Source organism: Suncus etruscus, chromosome 4 (genome assembly GCF_024139225.1).
Source record: "Suncus etruscus isolate mSunEtr1 chromosome 4, mSunEtr1.pri.cur, whole genome shotgun sequence".
NCBI lineage: Eukaryota > Metazoa > Chordata > Mammalia > Eulipotyphla > Soricidae > Suncus > Suncus etruscus.
In genome coordinates, this window is record NC_064851.1 from 40,882,729 (window position 1) to 40,890,707 (window position 7,979).

The following is a 7,979-nucleotide window of genomic DNA, read 5'->3' on the forward strand; positions in this document are numbered from 1 at the left end:
CCCTTTTTCTTTTTCTTTTTCTACCTTCAAACAGAACCACATAACTTGAACCATCTTGTTCTGCTTCACGAATTGAGGGGGAAGTAATGGAGGGCACCAAGACCAAACAGTCATATGAACATTGAGTAGAAAAAAAAAAGATCAGACTTAAAATACCAAATCCAAAGCCAACTACAACAGAATCAATACCCAATCTACAACAAGCTAGAAACAGAAGGGACCATTTATACTAGCAGCCCGGAGTGTCAGGGGAAGGAGGGAAAATATGGGATGTATGCTGGTAACAGGGGTGGAAGGAGGACAATATTGGTGGTGGGAATGCCCCCAATTCAATGTCACTAAGGTACCTAAAACGTACCTAAAATACTACTGTGAATGATTTTTAATCCACTTTGGTCAAAATGAAAATTATTAATAAAAATAAAGGCTTTTAAATTCCAAGAGAATAAGATAATCCAATAGAAAATAAATTATGTTATAAAGAATACACAAAACCCAAGGCAAATCTTAAGTAATATTTCACATTTTATTTGTTCTATTAAAAATGAAGAAAGAAAGATACAACATTTCTAGAGGAACATATTCGGCTCAGGGGCTACTTCTGGTTCTTCAGCTGAGGAATTACTCCTGGTGGGCTCAGAGGACTATATGGGATATCAGAAATAAAACCCAGACTGAGCCATGTGCAAGACAAATGCCATATAGTTCTGGCTCCCGATAAACCATTTTTGATCTCAAGAACCAACAGATTGAGAAGAGAATCACTTTTTTTGGGGGGGGGGGCACATCCAAGTGATAATCTGAGGACTCCTGATTATATGCTCAGAAATCACTCCTGGCTCAGGGGACTATATGAGACTCTGGGGGATCCAACCAACTTCTGTCCTAGATCCGCCATGTGCAAGGTAAACGCCCTATCTCTGTGCTACCACTCTGCCCCAGAAGCAAGTCACTTCTATTACTGCTTGAGGAAATAGTGTTAAAAGCCAACACTCTTTGTTTAATATCACACAATTCATAAGTCTGAAGATTTAGAGTGTAAAGAAAAAAGAAATATAATATCACACAATTCAAAAGTCTGAAAGTTTAGAGTGTAAAAAAAAAAGAAATATATTAATAGTGGTTTTCAAAATGGCTTGTTTAATAGCCAACACATGGAAACAATCTAATACCTAAAACAAGGAGTTTATTAAAATGTTGTATATATACAGTATAATACTACTGTTATGATAAAAGATAAAAATCTTATTTTTCCACAAAATAAAATAATAAAATGTAAGTAAATAACAACAAGTTAACAAGTAAGAGAGGAACATGTAAAGCAAATTAAATCAGTAGAGATGAATGATTTCTTAATTTATGTGGTATATAATTTTTTAAAAGGAAAAACATTAGGTAATATAAAATGATACAAAAACCTTGTACTTGACAGTGTATGAAGGTTACAAAGCAATAGTATATTTGGCTAAAGAGATAAACAACATGATGGAGAGTTCTAGTGAACTCTTTGGTGATGGAAGCCACAATAACTTTGTAATACAAAAAGCATTATCATCTTATGTATCTTCACCTGGAATTTCAGAAAAAAAACAATACATTTATAAGAAAATACACTGAGACAATTACAATCTAGTTTTATGTAAACATCCCAAGTTGATGTTTTAGCCTTTGACGAAGCCTACTTTATCTGGTCATACAAAAGCTAGGTTCTCTGTCATAATTTTTTTCTTTTTCAGGGAGAGCACAAAATGAGCAGTCCCCCACTACTATTAATTTTGCCAGTCGAGTTTCCTCCACACATTTGGGAAAGTCAGCAGGGGTCAGCACATCAGAGTGCAATGGATAAGCCTCGTCCTGGGGAACGCCACCTTCGTGATCATAGGTATCTTTCCCCTGCCAGGTAAGTATTTTGTCATAATTTTTGCTTCACCATTCCATGTACAATGTCCTTATCTGCATCCAAAGGAAAGTAAACCGTGATGGGAGGAATAGGTATCTGGTAGTGCAGGTACCATTTTACTCACATTTTCCCTGAGACAGGAAAGACAGTTAAGCCACGCAAGTCACACAAGCCTAGGGGTTCTGTTCTATTTAGATGCTCCAAAAGCTGTGTTAGTGGTCTCAGGTATATGAACTGAACATAAAATGAGCTGAAATGACTTTAATCTTGTAGTTCAAGAAAAATACCAGGTTCATAAATAAAAAAATTATATTTATTAATTTACATTTATTAATTCCCCTGATAACATAAAAATAAGTATAATAAAATGTAAATACAATGTAAAAATTTAAATAGTTTTTAACAATATTTTTTAAGGTTTTCTTTCTTTTTTAAAAAATTTTATTGTGGTCAAAGTGAATTACATTTCTTTCACAGTAATATTTAAGGCACATAGTGACAATGAATGAGGGGCATTCCCATCACCAGTGTTGTCCTCACTCCACCCTGCTCCCACCGTGCGTGACACATCTCCCTCCTTTACCCCCTTAATGCTAGTGCAAATGTTCCCCCCTTGTACAGCTTGTTGTAGATTGACTATCAATTCTGTTGTCATTGACTTTGGATTTGTTATTCATGTCTGATCAGTTTTTATTTCCACCAAATGAACATATGACTGCCTGGTCTTGGTACCATTCATTTTTTTCCCCTCAAATTATGAGGTTGATTAAGGTGATTCCAGTAATGTTTTTATATTGGAGATATAAGAAAAGATATGGGAAAAAGAAAAAAAGGCAAACAAACAAAAAGAAAAACTCTGTGTTATAAATATTCATTTTGAAGACGAAAAGGAAAAAAGAAGAAAAAAGGTAAACAAAACAAAACAAAACAAAACAAGAAAAAAAAATCCAGACCAGCAACTTCTTAAAAAACAATTGTGTTTTCTTTTTTTTTTTTTTTTCCTTTTTCGCATAGGCATGGTAAACATTGGGGAAATTAAACAGGAAATTCCTTTGGACTGCCCTAGGAGATACAGGATTTCTCAGCCCTGGAAGCATACTGCCATGGAACAATTACAGGCTCCATCCAGACTCACTCATTTACACACCCCAGGGTCTTTTTATGGTGCCAGGAAACTTTCCGCTCAGATGTGGGTGAGGACATAACATCTCTGTAGCTGGATATCTTGTTATTTGCTTAGGTCATAGGGCTAAGGCTAGGAGAGAGATGTTTTGCTTGTTTTTTATGGCGCTAGGAGTCTGTTTCATTGCTGTTGCAATCAGACTTCTGTAATTAGTGGTCTTGGTTTTTGCTCAGATCCTAGGACAGATCCTAGAATATATATAGTCTTTCAGCACTGTTCCAAAAGTTCTGCTCAGTTGCAGTTGTCAAAGTCAGACCTCTGGTGTTAGAGATCTTGGTTTTTGTACAAATCCTAGGCTGAGGTCTAGGCTAGAAACTTCCTCACTGGTCCTTTGATAGGTTCTGTCCAGTCCATGTTTGTCAAAGTAAGTCTTTGTAGATAGCAATTTTGGTTTTTGCTTAGGGCAAAAGATGAATATGTCTCTCCTGATTGCATCATACAGTCAGGTGAGGAGATAAGGCAGCCCTCTCTTAGCTCAAGTTGTTGCCGTTTCCTCATGTCAGAATGTTTTATTAAAACTGATGCAAGTTTGGTGCTGGGGACGGTATTCCGGGGTTTCCCTGGAGAAATTTTGTTTCCAGGGGCCCTGTTGCTGGGACCTGTGTCATCAGTTTCACGTCTGGATCTGGGGGTCTAGGTTGAACTGTCACTATCCAATCACATGGAATCTAAGTTGGGTCCACATGACACATGTTCAGGGTGGAGATGTCCCAGTATTATAAAAAGTATGGGTTCTTATCCCTAGTAGATAAGAGCTTGTTTCTGTGCATAATATTTCCCTTTATTCAGAGTGCCTATGCAAAAGGGTATGGTGACATATTGTATTGATGGTGGATTTGGAAGTAGAGGAATGGATAGTCTGCATAATCTCTGTGCCCTGGTTTTGACCCAATGTTTTATCCCAGCAAGATTTTTCTTGTAGGTATTCGTAACCAAGCAGAAACAAAACAGGTGAAGTTGGAGGGAGAAAGAGAGGAAGAGAAGAAAGAAAGAAAGAAGAAAGAAAGAAAGAAAGATAGAAAGAAAGAAAGAAAGAAAGAAAGAAAGAAAAGAAAGAAAGAAAGAAAGAAAGAGAGAGAGAGAGAGAAAGAGAGAGAGAAAGAAAGGAAGAAAGAAAGAAAGAAAGAAAGAAAGAAAGAAAGAGAAGAAAGAAAGAAAGAAAGAAAGAAAGAAAGAAAGAAAGAAAGAAGAGAAAGAAAAGAAAGAAAGAAAGAAAGAAAGAAAGAAAGAAAGAATAAAGAAAGAAGGAAAGAAAGAAAGAAAGAAAAGGAAAGAAAGAAAGAAAGAAAGAAAGAAAGAAAGAAAGAAAGAAAGAAAGAAAGAAAGAGAGAGAAGAAAAGAGAAAGAAAGAAAGAAAGAAAGAGAAAGAAAGAGAGAAGAAAAAAGAGAGAAAGAAAGAAAGAAAGAGAGAGAGAGAAAGAAAGAAAGAGAGAGACGAAAGAAAGAAAGAAAGAGAAAGAAAGAAAGAGAAAGACAAAAGAAAGAAAGAAAGAAAGAAAGAGAGAAAGAAAGAAAGACGAAAGAAAGAAAGAGAAAGAAAGAAAGAGAAAGATGAAAGAAAGAAAGAAAGAGAGTGAAAGAAAGAAAGAGAGAGTGAAAGAAAGAAAGAAAGAAAGAAAGAAAGAAAGAAAGAAAGAAAGAAAGAAAGAAAGAAAGAAAGAAAGAAAGAAAGAAAGAAAGAAAGAAAGAAAGAAAGAAAGAAAGAAAGAAAAAAGAAAGAAAGAAGAAAGAGGAATTAGTGATTTGCCAAAATGTGTTCAATGAGTGGGACCTGTAGCGTAAGTACAATATTTATTTTTAATAATAGAACTTACATTATTGTTTATATATGTAATGCTGCTATACCCTTCCTATTGGATACAATGTCTACTGCCAGAGTGCCTAGATCACTACACCATTATTACAATATTCCCTCCTTTCCCTCTTAGGTCATGGTTCTATTGACTTTATTTCAGGTTTCTTTCTTTTTTTTTTTTTTACAAAGTATTCAACAATGTCTCAGTCATGTTTGTAGAATACAGATTTGTCTGAATATTATTTTTATTGATCAATCTAACTGAATAATTCAAGCTCAATATGCATTTTGTTTTATTGTTCATATTGATTAATTAATTGACTATTTTTTTAATTTTTTTATTTTGAATTATGAGAACAAAAGATGCAAAGAAAGAGGACAAGGTAAAGTTACAGTGGAAGGACAATCACCCATAACATAATTCTCAGAAGAAGTCCCCTTGCTAATATCTTAACTTTGAACTTTCAGCCAAAGAACGTTAAGATAAAATAAAACAGAATCCATGTGCGATTATTTTGTCCCTCGAGTCCCCAGATTGTAGTACATTATAATATTTCTTAACAGCACACAAGGCAATCTAAAGCCATCAAACTTACGTAACTCCTTTAACATTAGAGGCATAGTATATTTTACATTTCCATGTACATGAATATTAGCTTAAGTTAACCTCAAATTTTAAGTGGGTGCGTTTTAAGGATTAGAGTCAAAGGAGCACAGTAAAAACGGTGTTAGAGTGGCAATTGTTGTTTGCATAGGCCCACCAAAATATGAGAGGCATGGAAAGGAATAACCTTGGCCTAAATACAAAGAGATCCTATCCCCGAAGTTTCCTGGCACAAGACCAGCTCTAGGCTTCAGGCAAGTTAGACATTGTCCGTAGTGCCAACACACTTTACACACAGTCTCTGTTGTTGGTATCATGTTTCTGTATTAAAGATTCTGAAATCTGCATGTCCTACATTGAAGTCATGATGTGGAGTGTTTTCTCATTTCACCTCACCATGAAAGGGCAATGCAGGAAGCCCTTTCCTGTAAGCAGGTTGTTGTTGTTAATTCTTCTTAGTGTTAAAGGAAGTCTCTTTTGAGCAGGACGATGTCTGAGCAGTGGTAGGGTCTTCCTTGGTAGAGGATTGCTTCCAGGTGATGTTATAGACAAACCTCTCAATTAAGGGGCAATACAGCAAGCCCTGTCCAGTAAGCAGGTCATTGTTCTTGTTGTCTTCTCAGTGTTAAGGGGTGTTTCTTTTGAGTAGATAGATGTCAGAGCAGCTGTAGGGTCTTCCCTGGTACAGGAATGCCACCAGGTGCTGTTATATACAACCTTGGATGTTTTGTAAATGTCTTCTGTAGATCAAGGGGTGAATGGATAATGCCCATTCTTCTGAAGCCTGTGCCTGGTCTTTATGTCAATGTTCAGGGTGTAAGGTCTCATTGCACTACAAGATTTGTGTGTTCCCATCTCTATTAGATAAGAACCTATTGGTGTGTATAGTATTTTACCATTTTAGTGTGCCTAAGCAAACAAGAAATAAAGCCACGTGGTGCTATCAGATATATGGGGGCGTAAGAATATTTCCAACAAGACCCATGACTTGGTTCAAACATAAGTATTAAACTGAGGGATTCTTTCACACCAAATTCCATATTGAGCAGTTCACAAAGAGAAGATAAAAAACATGGGCGGGGATCGTCACTGTATAAGAAAGTATTCAGCAAAAGTTTATAGATGTCAAAGAAAACACCCATAAAATATTGAAAACATATGTGTCTTTTTTATGCCTTTTAAAATAGTTGGGTGGGTGTTAACTCCAGGGCACCACTTTGGTCTGTGACTTAGGACTCTACAGTACTTAAGTTAGAAATGGTAAATGAGGAGTAATGATGATAGGAATTAAAGAAATTAAAGAGAAATATGAACTTATGAAGGGGTATGCAAAAGGGCAGAGTACAAAATGGACATTCTGCATACATAAAAATATAACTCAATGATAGTGAGTACTATTAATGTTTCTTGTGTGAGTACTATTAATGTTTCTTGTGTGAGTACTATTAATGTTTCTTGTGTGAGTACTATTAATGTTTCTTGTGTGAGTACTATTAATGATTCTTGTGTGAATACTATTAATGTTTCTTGTGCTATCGCCCCCGCGCGATTCTGAAAATATAGACTGGACAGAGATTACCAGTGACTTCAAGAAGCTGGGAGGCCAGAAGTTCAGAGCCCCACCCAGACCCTCCCTAAGGAGCTGAATGGATAATGGGGGAAGGCCTAGGGTACCTTCAAGCTCCACCAAGGGACCCAACTCACCGGCTTGCCCAGGCATGTGGCCCAGGAAAGCCCTGGAGATCTGGAGCAAGGCGGTAGAGGGGTGCTGGGGTTACCCAAGTCCCGCACCCCTACTAGGCCTGGTCAAGCAGACCTCCAGCATGGCGGGGGCCCGCCAAACCTCCTCCTGCTAGACTCCCGGCTCCAAGAAAGGAGAGATCCTTCAAAAAGCTGGGAGGCCAGAAGTTCAGAGCCCCACCCAGACCCTCCCTAAGGAGCTGAATGGATAATGGGGGAAGGCCTAGGGTACCTTCAAGCTCCACCAAGGGACCCAACTCACCGGCTTGCCCAGGCATGTGGCCCAGGAAAGCCCTGGAGATCTGGAGCAAGGCGGTAGAGGGGTGCTGGGGTTACCCAAGTCCCGCACCCCCACTAGGCCTAGTCAAGCAGACCTCCAGCATGGCGGGGGCCCGCCAAACCTCCTCCTGCTAGACCTCAGGTTTATTCCTAATAGTAACTCTCTAATATCTTGCTTTGCTACCTTATATTTTGTAGGTAAATATAGTCTATCAGTATTTGTTTGGCTTGTGGACCATACTCAGTAGTATTTAGGGCATTCTCCTATTTCTGAGCTCAGGTATCATTCATAGCAATGTTCAGGGGACCATATGAGGTGATGAGGATTTAAAATGTTTAGGCCATGTGTGAGTCAAGTGCCCTTCCCACTATATGATTTCTAGGGTCCTGTTTCGTTTTCTTTTTGACTCCCTTAACTTGACTCTTACCAATTCCATCCAAGTTGTAGTTAACTGCATGATTTCAGGGATCAGTCCTG

The 7,979-nt window shown here is 37.7% G+C and overlaps 1 pseudogene; it reads right to left on the reverse strand.

The window, feature by feature from the left end:
- Positions 1-1,732: 1,732 nt before the first annotated feature.
- Positions 1,733-1,908, reverse strand: LOC126008116 (uncharacterized; annotated as a pseudogene).
- Between the last annotated feature and the right edge of the window lie 6,071 nt (positions 1,909-7,979).